This window comes from Lissotriton vulgaris, chromosome 6, assembly GCF_964263255.1.
Source record: "Lissotriton vulgaris chromosome 6, aLisVul1.2, whole genome shotgun sequence".
Classification (NCBI taxonomy): Eukaryota; Metazoa; Chordata; class Amphibia; order Caudata; family Salamandridae; genus Lissotriton; species Lissotriton vulgaris.
This window is the reverse complement of record NC_141694.1, coordinates 1,176,977,824-1,176,996,023: the sequence shown is the minus strand read 5'-3', so window position 1 is coordinate 1,176,996,023 and position 18,200 is coordinate 1,176,977,824.

The following is an 18,200-nucleotide window of genomic DNA, read 5'->3' as shown; positions in this document are numbered from 1 at the left end:
CCTCTTCCACCACTGATTGGCTCCCAGTCGATGACGTCGGGCTTGTGGGCAGTGCTTCAGGGGAGATTCAAGAGGCGTTAAAGGGGCCGTATGAGTCCTGCGGACGGGGTGGAATGGAACAGTTGTTAGAGTCCACACCCCGTCCGTCAGTGTCACTGATCACCTGACAGAGACAAGGCGGCAACAAGGAGGGACTAAGAAGCCTCCTTTTAAGTGGTAGGCCTGCATTTTGCATGCAGGATGACGCCAGCGAATGATAAAGATGGGCGGGGCTTCAACTTCGCCTCCGAGAGCTTCGGAATCTGAATTGATTCCAAGAAGCTCTCGATGCCGAGGGCAGCGCATGCGCTGCTTTCGACAGCCGAGACCTAAAAATCTGTGCCATCCTACAGGAGAACTCTTATTACGTTCCATGTATTGTAATTCAATGAATTATTTTGTATTATGTTATGTATTTTGTATGACGCTAGGCCCAGGGATTTAAGAGGAATAAGAAAACTGGGGGGTCTCTAAAAGTGGCGTTGCCAATGTAATTAAGGGTATGGCTTAAAAACACGTAAGCTAAAAATCTGTGCTTAGCATAGTGTGCCGCCCAACTGGTATTTTGCTGTTTCTGTCATTGCATCCAGATATATGATATAACATGTAACATCATACCAGCAACAAAGTCAGGAATATTGGCTTTGTCAATGGGTGTTAGTTGCATAAGATAAATAACTAGCAACTATGGCTTCTATATAATATTGAAAAAGCTTCCACTTAAAGCCCTGGTGACGCCACAAAGATGCTGCTCATGAGTTTCAAAAAGAGAAGGGAAATCCAGTGAGAAAATGATTCTCTCGAAAGGATTTCCCTTCCCCTACAACTCAGCTGGCATGACGTCATGCCGTAACTTGTCCACTAGTGAGAAGTGAGCAGTGTGAGAACACGCACATTAAATGGCCTGCTGTCACTGCAGTCCAGGAAAATAGGGATCGCAAGTGCCAGAGAACAGAACAGAGCCCGATAGAGACCTGTTTCAAGGCCCCCTTTAAAAAACTGCTGGTGCTCAGCACCAGTGTGACCTGGTACACTTAAAGCCCTGGCTAGGCCTATGCATCTTCATTCTGAACTCTGGTGATTTATATGCCAATAAAACATTGGAACATAAAAAAAAATCACAAAAAAATCAGGGCCATCCTACAGGAGGAAAGGTCATGGGTTCTTTCATGATTGGGTAATGGCCGCCCACCCAACAGTGAAAGTGGTCCTGGACCAGCAGCCCACCAAGGAAAGGACGGAGTGGCAGAATGGCGCGTCCGGCCCTGAATGCTGCAATCATATAACGAACAAGCTTTGAATATTTAAATACCACCTACTCAAAATTAGCGCGCTCAGATAGCTCTGCGACAAGACAAATACCACTGCAGGCGTGAGTGGTGGGTGGGTCAGCAGTCTAGTCAGCTGCACCTGGGTGCAACCACACCCTTGGCATCGGGTGTCCTTAATTGGGTCAGGGTGGGAGAACAGGCACGTGTTGGGTAGCTCTGACTCAGAAATACCCAAGAAACAATATATAATCTAATGTGGCCGGTGCACCAGACCTGAAAAACACAAACAGATTTTGGGCTGTGCGGTGTAGGCAGGAAGAAATGTACTGTTGTGTGTTGTTAGTAATGCAAACATTTACCCTTCCCACTGGACACATCTCTGTGTGAATTGCCTCTTGACATGCAGATGTTGCAAAGTGTTTTAAAGCAGTTTATAACCGCGATGGTGCAGTCTCTTGGAGGAGCCTCTGCACTCGCAAAACACTAGGTGGGTGACCCTCAGCAACAAAAGGAGCACTCACCTCGTACTCATGGCTCTAATGCACCAGGACAAAACAGCCATGTCAGACAGATGTTATCTCGTGGAATGCAACATTCAGGTGCTGTAAGGCAGCCCTGTCAAGAAGTGCTGAAGAGCAGACCTGTTGAGAAGTGCTGGTACTGTAAGTGCAGTAGCTCCACTGAGACCTATTTGGATTGTGTGTGGAGAAGTGTGGCTCAATGGTTAGAGCGGCAGACCTTGATGCAGAGCTCTGGCACGGGACCAGGGTTCGATTCCCGCCTGGGCGGGTCTCGGGCTCAAAATTCCTCTGACCTTATATTCTCGCCTCAGTGCCTATTCTAATCATGGGTCCCATGCAGCAACTCTGGGCAATAGCTTGCTTAATCTCCACAACGGCCCCAACAGCGCTGGGATGCCTGGTTTCACCATGGGGGTGCCCAGGAGTGGACACTTCACTAGGAAAGCCAGGAAAGGTTCCTTAGCGGTATGAGTACAAGCGCCAGGAGACCCGGTCCGGGTAGCTGCTCGCTATACAAGTACAAAAATATTTAGTCAAGTCAAGAGATTTATATAGCGCGCTACATACCCATAGGGTCTCAAGGCGCTAGAGGAAGGGTGGGGAATTACTTGTCGAATATCCAAGTTTTAAGTTGCTTTCTGAATGCTAGGTGGTTCTGAGTAAGGCGAAGGTGAGTGGGAAGTGAGTTCCAGGTTTTAGCTGCCAGGTAGGAGAAGGATCTACCTCCCATGGTGGTTTTCTTGATGCAAGGTACAGTGGCAAGGGCTTGGTTGGAGGATCGTAGCTGACGGGAGGGGGTGTAGAAGGACAATCGTGTGTTGAGGCATTCGGGTGCAAGTTCGTAAAGTGCTTTGTGTGCGTGGGTTAGGAGGCGGAAAGTAATCCTCTTATTTACGGGGAGCCAGTGGAGGTTTTTCAGGTGGCCAGAGATGTGTTTTTTACGCGGGATGTCTAGTATGAGCCTGGCTGAAGCGTTCTGGATGCGTTGGAGTTTTTTCTGGAGTTTTGCGGTGGTACCGGCGTATAGTGTGTTTCCGTAGTCCAGGCGGCTCGTGACCAGTGCGTGGGTGACCGTTTTTCTAGTTTCGGTGGGGATCCAGCGAAACGTTTTTTTGAGCATGCGAAGAATGTTGAAGCAAGATGATGAAACGGCGTTGACTTGTCTGGTCATCGAGAGTGAGGAGTCCAGGATGACGCCCAGGTTCCGTGCGTGGTCCGTCGGGATGGGTGCTTTTCCAAGGGCTTCTGGCCACCAAGAATCATCCCAGGCGGACGGGGAGGTGCCTAAGATGAGGACTTCTGTTTTGTCTGAGTTCAGTTTCAGACGGCTGTGCTTCATCCACTTGGCTACTTCTTTCATTCCTTCATGTAAGTTGGCTTTGGCGGTGTTAGGGTCTTTGGTGAGTGATAGGATCAGTTGAGTGTCATCCGCGTAGGAGATGATGTTGAGATTGTGTTGGCGAGCGATGGCCGCAAGGGGGCTCATGTATACGTTGAAGAGGGTGGGGCTGAGTGACGATCCTTGTGGCACGCCGCAGATGACTTCAGAGGCCTCTGACTTGAATGGTGGGAGGCGGACTCTCTGTGTTCTTCCGGTGAGGAACGAGGTGATCCATTCCAGTGCTTTTCCTTGGATTCCTACGTCTCTGAGGCGCTGTAGAAGGGTGCTATGACAGACTGTGTCGAAGGCAGCGGAGAGGTCGAGGAGGATGAGGGCGACTGTGTCTCCATTGTCCAGTAGAGTTTGAATGTCGTCTGTTGCTGCAATGAGGGCGGTTTCAGTGCTGTGTTTGGCTCGGAAGCCGAACTATGAGGAGTCGAGGGATTTGTTGGCTTCGAGGAAGGCGGCGAGCTGGTTGTTGACAGCTTTCTCGATGACTTTGGCCGGGAATGGAAGAAGCGAGATGGGGCAGTAGTTTTTGAGTTCGGTGGGGTCAGCTGTGGGTTTTTTCAGAAGGGCGCTGAGTTCTGCGTGTTTCCAGCTTTCCGGGAAGGTGGCGGAGTTGAGGGAGCAGTTGATGACATCTCGGAGGTGTGGTGCTATGATGGAGTCTGCTTTGTTGAAGATGTGGTGAGGGCATGGGTCAGTTGGGGATCCTGAGTGGATGGAGTTCATCAGGCGGATGGTGTCCTCAGTGGAGATTGGGTTCCAGTCGTTAAGGATGTAAGGGGGGGTGAAGGTCCTGCAGAACGTTGGGTGGGTTGGTCTTCGGGTCGGTTGTCGAAGCTGTTGTGGATGTCTGCGATTTTGTTGTGGAAGAAGGAAGCTAGGGAGTCGCAGAGGGCTTGGGAGGGGTGATGTCGTTGGAGTTGGCTGATGGGTTGGTAAATTCTTTGACGATGTTGAATAATTCCTTGCTGTTGTGGGCGTTGTTGTCTAGACGGTCTTTGAATGCGGCTTTCTTGGCAGACCGGATTAGTTGGTGGTGTATGCGGGTGGCGTTTTTTAAGGCGTCCCTGGTGCTGGTGTTTGGGTCTTTTTTCCAGGCCTTCTCGAGGGAGCGACAGTGTTTCTTCGATTTCTTAAGATCATCGTTGAACCAGGAGGCGTTTTTGCTGCCTAGTTTGCTTTGACGTTTTTTCAACGGTGCTAGGATGTAAGGCGCTGTTGGATAGCCATTGGGTGAGGTTAATGGCTGCTTGGTCGGGGTTTGAGGAGTGGGCGGGGGGGTTTAGAAGAAGCGATGAGGAGATCTGGTCGATGGTGATTTTGTTCCAGTGTCTTCGCAGGGTGGGTTGAGGATGGTTGTGGATTGTGGTCTTATTGTAGGTAAAGTGAACGCAGCTGTGGTCCGTCCAGTGAAGAGCTGTGGTGTGGCTGAATGAGACATGTTTGCTGGAGGTGAAGATGGGGTCGAGTGTGTGACCTGCAATGTGGGTGGGGGTGGTGACAAGTTGTTTGAGTCCGAGGTTGGCAAGATTGTCCAGAAGGGTGGTGGCGCTGCTGTCATTGCTCTTTTCCAGGTGAAAATTGAGGTCTCCCAATAGAATGTAGTCCTCGGAGGGGAGGGCGTGTGGGGTGATAAAGTCAGTGATGTCGTCACTGAATTGTGCACGGGGTCCTGGAGGTCGGTAGAGGAGGGTGCCTCTGAGTGTGGTCTTGGGGTCGGTGTGGATCGGGAAGTAAAGGTGTTCTGCGTTAGCGAGATTGACGTCTGAGCTGGTTGAGATGCGGATGGAGTTCTTATGGACGATAGCGATGCCTCCTCCTGTTTGCTTGATGCGGTCCTTGCGGATGATCTTGTATCCTTCCGGGATGGCAATGGTGATGTCTGGGGCTGAAGAGGCATTCATCCATGTTTCTGTTAGGAAGGCGGTGAGATGGTGTCTAGTAGATTCCAGAGGTCGATGGCGTGCCTGTGGACCGAGCGGGTGTTGAGCAGGATGCATTTTAGGTGGTTGGTGTCAGATATCTGGTTGGTGTTAGTGGATGAGGAGTTGTTCTTGGTGCCGTCGAACTTGCAGGAGTTGCAAGAGAAGGGTCCATGGGTGTGTCCAGGAGCGGCTTGGACGCAGTTGGGGGAGCGGCCGGGGTTAAGGGCTAGGAGGGTGGTGGCATCGTAAGTGATGCGAGTGGGCTGGGCATTACGGGGACCAGGGGGTCTGGCGCTGGGCGCGGGCTTGGCGCGGACGGGCGTAGACGGGCTTACCTTTGGCGCACCTTCGGCACGACTGGGGCGCGATCGCTGCTGCGCGTGAACGCTGCGCGTAGGTCCTACTGAAATAAGTTGGGAGGTGGAGGGGGGCGGAGCGTGGGCGGGGCGGCTGGGAGGCGGGAGCATGGGGGGAGGGACGGGATGAAGGCACAACCAAATGGCGATCGCTTTAAATACACACACACAGGCTAACACGCCGATATTGGCCACAAGGAAGACAATAATAGTCTTGTAAATGTTAAGTTTTAATTAAATTCTCCCGTGGGCACTGCTCAGCACACAGGCACCAAATCCGGGTTTAAATTATCAAAGTCAATAAAACTGCAGCAGCGCGAGGCGCTTGAGGAGGAGAGCAGCGCTATGATTACTCGGCACAATCAGTTAATCAGGCAGCAGCAGTGCGAGGCGCTTGAGGAGGAGAGCAGCGCTACGATACCAGAAGCTGCAGGAGGCGAGTGGGAGCAACCGCTGAGTCCGGAGACAAGCTGGTCACAGGGCAGTGTCGGATCGGACGGTGAGGATAGCCAGTGGGTGGGCGGGGCGGCTGGGAGGCGGGAGCGTGGGGGGAGGGACGGGCTGAAGGCACAACCAAATGGCGATCGCTTTAAATACACACACACAGGCTAACACGCCGATATTGGCCACAAGGAAGACAATAATAGTCTTGTAAATGTTAAGTTTTAATTAAATTCTCCCGTGGGCACTGCTGAGCACACAGGCACCAAATCCGGGTTTAAATTATCAAAGTCAATAAAACTGCAGCAGCGCGAGGCGCTTGAGGAGGAGAGCAGCGCTACGATTACTCGGCACAATCAGTTAATCAGGCAGCAGCAGTGCGAGGCGCTTGAGGAGGAGAGCAGCGCTACGATACCAGAAGCTGCAGGAGGCGAGTGGGAGCAACCGCTGAGTCCGGAGACAAGCTGGTCACAGGGCAGTGTCGGATCGGACGGTGTGGATAGCCAGTGGGTGGGCGGGGCGGCTGGGAGGCGGGAGCGTGGGGGGAGGGACGGGCTGAAGGCACAACCAAATGGCGATCGCTTTAAATACACACACACAGGCTAACACGCCGATATTGGCCACAAGGAAGACAATAATAGTCTTGTAAATGTTAAGTTTTAATTAAATTCTCCCGTGGGCACTGCTGAGCACACAGGCACCAAATCCGGGTTTAAATTATCAATGTCAATAAAACTGCAGCAGCGCGAGGCGCTTGAGGAGGAGAGCAGCGCTACGATTACTCAGCACAATCAGTTAATCAGGCAGCAGCAGTGCGAGGCGCTTGAGGAGGAGAGCAGCGCTACGATACCAGAAGCTGCAGGAGGCGAGTGGGAGCAACCGCTGAGTCCGCTGAGTACATTGACATTTGTCTCATTAAAAAAAGATAGCAACCCTACTGAGAAGTGCTGGTACTGTTCCATTAAAAGTGCTGTAGCCCCACTGAGACCTACTTGCATGGAGGCATTAAAAAAAAGATAGAAGCCCTACTGAGTAGTGCTGGTACTGGTCCAGTAAAAGTGCTGTAGACCCCCCACCCACATACTACTAATATCTCTTGTTCCAAGGACAGAAGTAGTGCTGAAAAATACTGGTACTGGTCCACTTAAAAATATGAAAGCCCTGCTGAGAAGTGCTGGTACTGTCCCATTCAGCCCAGGGCAGACCTGCTGAGACACACTAGACGGTCCCATTAAATGTATAGCATGGGCGCTATATACATTTATGGGACAGAGCCTGATCGGATGAGCAGTGTTGGTTCTGTCACATAAATTAATAATACACATACTAGGCATGCTAGCTGTGTTAAATTATATGTACAGCAGCCCTGCCGAGAAGAGACACTACTGTCCCATCAAACGTGTAGCAGCCCGCGAGAAGCAACACCACAACCCCAATAAAGGAGAGCAGCTCTGCCAGGAACAGCTGCTACTGTCCCACTGAAAGTACAGTAACCGTGCCAGAAAAATATACTACTAGCCCATTAAATGTACAGCAGCCCTGCCGGGCAAAGACCCTACTGTACCATTAAAAGCACAGCAGCCTTACCTAGAACAGATTCTACTGTCCCAATAGTAGGACAGCAGCTCTACTGGGAGGCACATGTAATGCTTACTTTTAGACATACAAACTCTGGGCAGAAGTGTGGGCACTGCCCTGTTGACAGTGCTGCAATAGCGCCAGTCACCTGAATGTGAGGCACGTATAGTATGGGATGGAGCCCGATACTTCAGAATCTATGTCTCTTCAGATCCAGTTTTATTTCACACAGATAACCTCCAGGGCCTCTTGCTACGACTTAAAAGCGATATTCAACATTGGAGATCACTACCGTTCTCACTGCTTGATTGAGTGGCATTATTTAAAATGATGGCACTGCCATGCTTCCTGTACATGCTACAAAATACATTGTTTGCGCATTATATTTCAAGACCATAGAGGGTGAGGTTAGAACTTTGCTAGGGTATTAGGGGCTCTTGTAATGCTCTGACTAAATTACCAAGATGCTAATATGATGGGGAATAGACCTGCCAGTCATTCACAAATACCTTTGGGCTGCACAATTGGCTGTAATCAATCACTGGATTCACCAACCTACAGACAATCCAGCATACCATATGGACCAACACATCTTACACCCGGGGGTATTTACAGGCATTACACATTTGCACTAAACATCAACCGCACTCATGGTTTAGATGTGGCACACAACACTAAAGACTCTAAGGTGGGGAGACAGGGTCACCCAAGCCACATCACTATGGGATTCAGAAAAGTTGGCATGCTGCAGGAAAGACCAGGCTTCGACAAATGGGATTTAACTGATATATATCTAAAGTAGGATATCTTGGGCCCAAGGAGAGGGTGATTCCATTCACTGAAATATAAACAGAGTATGAACTAGCAGCGACCGAGACATTCTGCTACCTGCAGGTGCTCTATGCCTTGATGGCAACAATCCCTCAAGTGAGGTACTTCTACAAGCATCACCCCTGGAGGAGAGATTATTAGATGATCATAAGAGACAAGAGTGATCGCCCTCACTTAAGAAAAATATATTAACACCTCTCCTGATACATTCCTCCCCTTGCGCCAAAGCTGGGAAACATACCTATATAACCTGACTGAAGAAGAGTGGCCTAAGGCCCTAGCCTTCCCAAAGAAGTGGAGATCAGAGCACAGCTTAAATTAGTGCAGCTTAAATACTCTACTCATCCTACATGTCTTGTAATGCCATGATCAATTTTGGTAGAATGTGTGAAGAAAGTGTTGACAGGAGGGATGCTTTTTTCATAATATTTGGGAGTGCCCAGTAATCGAGATCTTCTGGGGTTTTGTAGTGAATTGTATCAATAGTGTATGTTGAACTGAACTGACCCTTTCAGCCAAGTAGTGTCTTCTTAACATTTGAGATGGACTTGAATTGTATGGAGCAGTCCTGGGTGATCCCTGGTATTATGATTGTTAAACAAAATATAGCTTGTCATTGGGGGGCTAAATTAGCACCATGTCTCAGGTACTGGAAAAGAGACATCGACTGGAGCATGGTTGCAGAAAAAGTTGGGTGGGAAAGCAGAGGCTGCCTAACAAATGGGGGAAGATCTGGGGTAGATAGAATGCCTGTAGGGGGTGCCCTTGTGCTGGCCCCTTTGCATTGTCTTCAAAGGCTGGTACCCTTGATTGTGCTGCTTATGAACTACATCCACCTGTAAATGGGATATAACACAGTTTGAGATTCTGTTTGAGATGAGATAGCGCTGAAAATGAGTGGAGGAAAGCCCCTTTCTTACAATATAGCTAAAATCTGGACACACTGCCCCTGCATATTCGCTCAGAGTCTTGCCATCTCTCCTTTCGAACACTTCTTAAAATCTGGCTATTTAAAAATTTCACCTTATAATCCCTCAGTTCTTCTCCTGTTCTGCCGCTAGCGCTGAGATGCCTTAGGGTAATGGTGCACTTAAAAAATGCTGAATAATAATATTAATATAATTGTGATCCTCGTGTGTAAGTTTTGTGGTGTTCATGTGTAATGTGTACTCATGTCTTAATATGAGCTCACTACCTTAGGTTCATTTCTAAAAAAGCACAGGATCACATTTTTCTTTTACATTTAAGGGAAGGCTGTGTTTAATTTATATTATTGTTTTCTGTCTGCAGATAGCTGGGCCTGATTATGAGCAGTGCTGAAGTCAGATTTATGAACCAGGGCACATAGGTGAAGAACTGAAGAACTGAAGCATGAGGTATTTAACTCTTAAATAAGTCTGAGAAAATTCAGTATTGGAGTGTGAAAACAAAATGATGTTTCTGAATGCTTTTAAAAGGTAGAAAATTAAAATGAATAGTTACCTTAATGATTAGGTTTACTCTTCATTTAAATGTTCTCCCATTTCAAAGTGTTGCATTTACAAGTAAAGTGTCGCATTTACAAGCAGCAGTCCTCTTACTTCAAGTAGCCAGTAGATACTGTGCAATATTTATAACTGAAAAATACAGTCCTCTTGTCTAAATAGGAGAAATTTAAAATGATAAACATTCATCCTATTCAGAAGTACACATATTCACACATCCCCAAAGGCTACACTCTCACTGACACACATTGCAATCCTGTCATAGTTCCCCTAGTCAAAGTATTCTGTTCACACCATCGTAGCTGGTAAAGGAGCTGGGCGTTAGAGTGTCTTCTAACAATGCACAAGTTGCTTGGCCTTCAGTAGCTCACAATGATTTTCACTCATTAGAAGTAGCTCTACCTACAGAAAAGTTTGGAGACCCCTGATCCAGGGAGAAAGAAAATGGCATCTCGAGCACCTGACGTTATCCAGTGATGTAGATATGTTACCTGCCGCATCAATAAATAACAGAAACAGATTGATACATAATCTATAAATAAATTTTACTGCATGAGAGCAAGGCCCTTAAAAAAGAATGCAGCCTGGGTATGCTGCCCGCATCTGATGACAATGGTTTTGAATGAAAGATAATGTGATGTAAATTCGAAGGTAGTCATCAAATTGTCATTCACCAAAGAACTATGAAAATGTTGGTGGCTAAACATATATAGAAAAATAAGGCGACTAATACACCGAAGTTTCATCATCGAAAGCAAGATAAACTTGAATGAAAATCATATAATGACAATGGGCACGAATAACAAAGACTTTTTCATGAGTAAGTGAGGTATATTCCTGTATTGTTCCAGAATCTTTAAAAATGCTTCATGCATACTCCATGACTGCTACAATATAACAAGCTTGTCATCACCTCAGGGATGGATCACAGGCAAACAACTTAGGATGATCTGCACATCACCACTGCATCTTCATCATAAATTAATACCGAGCAGGGGAACCAACTCCATAGGTGTGAGAGAAACACCCCACCACATCATCAAGTCCAGCAGCAGTGCGGGATATCAACCAGCTGGAAGGAAGGTAGGTAGATTCTTTAATTGAATAGATTATTTAAAGTCATTACAATATACAGATAATTCCACATGAACAGGCAGTATACAATGTTTCATTATAAAGTGCAAAATGCAGTAAAAAACAGCAAATAATTAATAAAATAGACAAAGAAGCAATATCTAGTTATTTCCAAGAAAGAGTGTTGTGAGCCTAATAGAAGCTTATATACTTGTTTAAAGCAGTTGTCTATGATTTTAAGTCAGACAGACAATAAGTCTAAAAACGTCAGCCCTGAATACAAGTTTGGTCTTCTGCCCGATGTACTGCTGCAGCAGCGCTCAGAAGAAGGCCGTCGCGCCAGTGCTCTCCGGCACATCGTATTACAATTTTCCCGATGAGCCGACAGCGGTCTTTCTTATGGCAGTGATTTTTTTTTCATATTTGTCAATGCATGTGTGTATATTTTGACTGCAAGAATGTACACATATGCATGACACATGTGAAAAAAATACCTACCACCCATTGCTGTAATCTGAATGATATGTGCCGAGTCCAATCAATGGGTAAATGGTACAAAATTGACTTACCTGGATTTTAGCACCAAAAGGGTTGTTCGTTTACTGCAGGGTCAAGATGCTCCTGTAAAGTGGGGAATTTGTTGAAGGGATCCATATTGGAGACTGAATGAAAGGAAAGGAAATGGATGAGTATGCTACCTAAATACTTAGTTCCGCCAATTCGATGCAGGCAGTTCCACCGAAACAGTCGGCTCATCAGAAAGTCAAGTCCTAATTTAGAGGGTGGAGAAAGTTCTGAGTACTGCCTTAGGACCCTTTTCCCTGCCTGACACCGCATCAGTCAGCAAATGGCTGTCAGTGTCGGTGGTGCTCTGGTGGTCTTTCGAACAGCAATCCAACAACATCATAATACGGCAGGCATACCGCTTAGACATTGGCTATACATTTGATGCGCCCGCGTTGGTGGGACTGCCAAACTCATAATCAGGCCCTAAGTTTCCAACTATATGAGCACTGTCATGTAAAGAGAAACAAACCCTGGTAGGTTTCTTAGGGGCTTGAAAAGTTGATAAAAAGTATTTAATTCCCAAATCATTTAACCCTGGACATATGCATAAAATATACTCCAGTGATTCATCAAATTGGTTACATAACCTACAAGAAGAAAAATGACAAATGTTCCAGAATGTCTATTTGACGGTTTAATACCTGCAGCACCTGCAGCCATGTTTTCCTTCAAATATAGCTAATAAACATATTGATAAAGTGACATATCCATAAATGAGAATACACTGAAAAAAGATTAAATAATAAATAGTATTTTTTTGTTTATATTATAGGAACTTTTCAAATGAAAAGAGAATTATTATTTTCTTATTTATTAAATAGGCTGTGCTGAAGAAAGACAAATCGTCAGAGGAATGTCACATGATTTAATTTTCGACTTGTACTAAGTCATTATTAACACAGTATATACAGTAAATATAAAAATGCATACTAAAACATTTTTCTCTCCTTAACATACTTTAAAATAGGAAACGCTGAAGAAGGAGCCCAGGTAAAATGAAGAGGAGGAAAAAGGCTGTAGGGTTTTAAGGGATAAATATATTGCAAAGAGCAATAAGTCATCTAAGCCACTGGAGATGCAACAAATGCTACACAGATTAATGTCTGGAGAGGGCTATTGGGCTCAGGGTTCTAAGCATCAAGGAACCAGCAACAACCTCTAGAGCACTAGAGCAGAGTCAACTTTTAGATTATGAAAAGCACATTATAAGCCTACCCATCACTCTTCACCTAAATCTACAAAGTACATAGGATAGTACAAAAAAAATCCCCTTAATAGATGCCTCGTTCCCTGACAAGAGTACTGTTGCTCCTAATCAATGTTTAAACTGGCTACTGACAAACAGTCAAATAAAGCCTTTAAAATACTAATTTATTTTGAAATACCGATGATAAGATGATTTGAAAAATGAGCCCAGCAGTCAGGAAATCAATATCTAAAAGGAAGCCCTTTGGCTTTATCAAGAGGTACTGATTTAATATTACAACTTTGACATATTAAAGGAGCACCTGTGTATAAAACCAATAGGCTTGCATACCATAATGTGATTTTACAGCTTGTGTCACTTGTTATAATTCACAAACCAATGCACTTAACTGTTCACTACTATACAAAGTTCAGTGACATATTCTACCTTAGGTCGTAGGCACATATGTGTTGAGGATTACACCACCCACTTCAGTTTAAACACTAACTGAATCAATTTATAATGGCACATCACTAAATGGCACAACAAAAACGAATTTGGTCTTGATAAATCATCTTCAGGACCAGAGGCTTGCCTAACATTTTCAACCTATCTTTACAGAGATAGTAATATTGTGCATGAAGTTTAGTTAAAGAAGGAGACTTTGCTAAAAAAAAATAGACTCAAAGAAACTTTTCAGAAGTTTCAAATAAGTTGACATCTGCCCCCTTAGTTTATTCTATACCTCTGTACCTCCTAATTGTCTTGCTCATCACTGCATTTGCCATACAAAGGCAAGGCATTGCTACCTTTATCTGAATCGCCATATTTTGGAACTTTCAGCCAACAGCACTTATTCTACACACTTTTGGTGGATTGCATTCCAAGTCACCAACGACTGTTGGAGAGAACAAATAATCTTTCAATCACATTGTGAAGCTTAATATGGGATGCATTGTAACTTTCATAGCCATCACTTTGAGCCTGCAAGATTGGTGTCCTCATCTAAGATTTCAAATGTAATCTACAAACATGAGAAATATAAATCCGTCACCCCATGTAACTTCTTTCACGTTTCTCACATTGGCCTTAGTTACAAATTGGATGCAGTGATATGCCTAGCTGGGATAACGCTTTACCCAATTATAAGTGTCAGGTGTTCCCACAGCCAGGTTTCTTGGATGCTGGAACACAGGAAATGAGCTTAGGGGGTGATTAGGACGGGGGGCGGACTTACGTCTGCCCACCATCATATCGGATAACGAGACCGCCTGACTTGCTGTCGGTGGTCCCATCAACCTGATTACAATGTGACCGCCTTCAAGGCGGGTGCACTGTCTATCTCTTGTATTGCGGCAGGTGCTGCGGGCTGCAACACACACGGCAGTACAAAAAATAGAAAGGAAACATATCTCTGCACTACGTGGTAGGCACCATGCTGTGCCTGCCACATGGTGCAAGGAAATGTACTGGGGCACCATAGTTTCCCCCAACACCCAAAATCAAGGCCCAGGGATAACCATGGTGGGTGAACCACCATGAAACGGCCGGCGGAGAATAACATAGCAATCCCTACAGCAGTGCCTGGTAAGCACTGCCAACATTACAGGGATTGCGAGGCCCTCCACCACACCAGTGGGCTCAAGGAGCTCATTGGATGTGTGGCAGTTGGTGTTTCCAATTGCCATCACACCGCACGCCATTGTAATATGGCAGGTGGGAAACTAGTCCATGATGGCAGTGAGATCGCCACCGACAAGCTGTATCACCACCATCATAATTGATCCCTTACTTCCTTCAGTCTTGGGTTGCATATGCAAAACATGCCGTCCTCTGGCCCTCAACTGACCCCCTTCTAAACCACAGAGGAGCATGGGCGTCTGCAGTGGGGGGCAAGGAGGGGCGTGTGCCCCCCCTGGAGCACCTCTCCTTGCCCCCCCTGCGCACTCCCATGTGCACAAATGCATACCAGAGGGAGGCCTGACGCCGGGGCTCATCCTCAGGCAGGACATCATCCAACCATCTGCCTTAATTTTAGGCATTGCAGGGAACAGTGCTGTTCCCAGTAAAAGGCCTTAGCTCCCTGATGGGGCCGCTTCGCACTCCCCAGTTCACAAGAGCAGCTCCACCCCGCCTATTATCTTTCTGTGTGGGGCTGATTGCCACATACAGAATGACAATGGGTCAGTCTGGGCTGGCACAGCATGTGGTGGCCTCCACCAGCCTCGGTCCAGGGCAGGGCATTCTGTCACATGGAAGTGCAAAAACACCATGCTGTTTGTCACATGGAAGTGCAAAAACGCCCATGCTGCTGCTATGTGAGAATCCAGTTAGCCAAAGCAAGGCGGTGAAAGAAGTTGAAAGGAAAGGAATATAGTTATAGTTTAGCAGCCATGGTTGCTGCTTTTTTTATTTTATGCAACTAACAACCATAGACAAAGCCAATAGTTCTGGCTTGTTGTAGGTGTAACGTTACTTGTTCCAAGTGTAACGTTACTTGTTGTATTATATATCTGGATTCAATGACAGAAGCAACAAAAATACCAGTCGGGTTGCACATTATATTAAGCACAGATTTTTAGCGTATGTGTTTTAAGCCACGCATTTTATTACATCAAACGCCCTTTCGGAGAGACTCCCCTAGTTTTTTCATTTCACTTAACGCTCTAGAAACAACACCATGTCAGGCGTCCAATGTCAAGGCAGTGTGCATCATGCATGACTCATGCCTTCCACTTCTTCAGATTGCGTATGTGCAGCGGCATAGTGAACCCTGATCCACCCCACCCCTTGCTTTAGGAACTATAGCAAGGGTGGAGTTCTTGATAGGTCTCATAATTAATGTGAAAAGGTGAGTGAGTAAGTAAGTGAAGGGATGGGTGGAGGGATGGCTGGATAGATGAGTGAAATGATGGATGGATAAGTGAAAGGGTGGATGCCGGGCAAGTGAATGGGTGGATGGATGAGTGAAATGATTTATGGATTGATGAATTGATAAGTGAAAGGGTGAATGGATGGACGGATGAGTGAAAGGGTGGATGTAAGGCTGGATGAGTGAGTGAAAGGGCGGGTAGATGGGCAAAAGGATGGATCAATCAGTGAAGGAGTAAAAGGGTGGATGGATGAGTGAAAGGATGGATGAATGATAGGTTCAATGGATGGATTCATGAGTGGATGAGTAGATGGATAGGTGGGTGGATGGAAGGATGGATAGGTAAGTGAAAGGGGAATTAAAAGAGGAAGGGGGATGGGTAAATGGGTGACTGAACGGGTGAATGGCTGGATGGGTGTGTTAATAGATGGATGGGTGGAAGAGTGGATGGATGAGTGTATGGATGGATAGGGTGAAAGGGTAGATGGATGGATGATGGATGAGTAAAAGGGTGGATTGAGTGATAGATAAGTCAAATAATGGATGGAGGGAAACATGATGGATAGGTTTGTAAATGGATGAATATGGACATTGTTGGGCACCCAGAGTGGAGGGGAGAATGAATGGTGAAAGACTAAATGATGGATGAAAGTATGATTACACATTGTAAGCCTCATTATCTTAAGCAACATTTCCTATATATTGACTTTCCCCTTTATATGAGTGATTGTCTCTTTATGATATGTGTGTGTAGTAACGCACTCCAAAACTCTGCCCCACATTCTTGGGATGAGTAGCACTATAGAAGAAATTGTTGTGAATGTATCTAGGACCCTAATTAAATATTCTGATTCATGCCCTTATGTGGTTATGATAAATCATGTCCTTATGAAGGCATAAGAATCATACCCATATTTAGTCATAGCCCATGCAGCCCAAATACGGCAAGGCTACTTCCTTAGATTCCTAGAGAGCACAACGAGTTCTTTCGACACACCAAACCTCTAGCAACCTGGGAATTCCCCATGTCTTTGTTTTGATTAGTCATAGAACTCCTGCGAGCACTAAAAGAACAGCCAGTTCTTAGTGACATATTTTATTGATGTCTTATGTCCAACCTTACATCAAACACGGCACCTTCCAGGTATAAATATACCAACACTTGCCTTAAGCAACACACAGTGGTGTGGAGCAGAGCGGCTATCTACTTATCAGAAGCCCAGCTGATGCGAGAGCGGAAGGAAGCCGTCCCTCCCCTTTGACACACCGGGAAAGAAGCTGCCATTTCTCACGCCGAGAAATCCAGCTCCGTTGTTTCCAGTCACCCTTGCGGGTTACTGGGAGATAGAGTCCTGAGAAACGAGATACAAGAGCTCCTTCATTCTATAACCAAGGTACGGAGCTGATTAAAACCTTAGAGAGAATTCTTGATTCAGATTGTTGGCAAAAACCCAACTTAACTTAAAAGTGCAACTTACTTACTCCTTCCCATGTATTAGGCTTAGGTCAGGTACACCGGGGTAGGCGTATCTTAGAAGCACCAGTTGCGTTTTTTAGTCAATTTTTTTATGTATGTAAATATTTTATCCGTTTTAAAGTATCATATGGCTAAGAAACCATATCAATGCTTTTACAGTATTATTTCATAATACTCCTTTTACTGTACGTACTTTACTTCATGATAAGTATTGCAATTGTAGCAATTCATTTCTCTTGCATGAGAAAGAAGACTGCTCAATAAAATAACACCTTTTATTGAAAACGCCCGTCTCTCTATTTCTCTGCACCCTGGTGAAATTAAGAATGCACAATTGACTGAGTGAAATAGCTGTCTATTGTTTTCACATGACTCTAGAGATATAATCCTTATTCTGGGGGAGCAAAGTTGTCATGTTATATGGTTGTCAGAAGCTAATCCCTTCTTGTCTAAATCAGGGAAGTTAACCCCTCCCTATTCATTCGAGAAAGTTTCTAGTGACCTCTGAACTAGCTGGCAAAACTAATTAAGTCTAACATAGTCAGCAAAGACCTAGATGACCTCAGTCCTACGTCTACACTGCTGTTTATGTTATTCCAATGCGCAGAGCCTATTGGGAATATAGGAACTACACTACAAAATGAGAGAGGGTCTATGTGAAGATGAGGAGAGCCATTGGAGGGTGGTCAATCCCAGACTGTCCGGACCGGGCATCAGGTGTTTTCTCTGGGAGCTGGAAAGGTGGGGGAGATTTTGTTACCACAAAAAGACCTGCACATTTGCTTAAAGCTGCGCGTATACTGACAATCCATGAAGTGCACAATTGTCTTAACCTAATATAAACCTATTTTCACTTGTACTTTAGTGGTTGTCTATTTACTTGCTTACATCAGAGAAGGTTGCGCAATAGTATATGTCTGTAAACCTTACCTTTTGTCCTGAATTTTGACCCGCTGTCCTGAATTTTTGTCCCGAATTTTGACCCTTTGTCCTGAATTTTTACACTCACTGTCCTGAATTTGCACCCATGCCAGTAGGCTTGTAAATCTGCACCGTAGCGTTCAGCTTTTGGGATGCCAGTGGGGTAATTTTAGGGTTTGGGGTGGGTATGTGTTTTAGGTTGCAAGGGGGATAATTTTAGGGGTCAGGGCGGGTATCGGTTATGGGTTTTGGGGTGCCAGGGGGCTA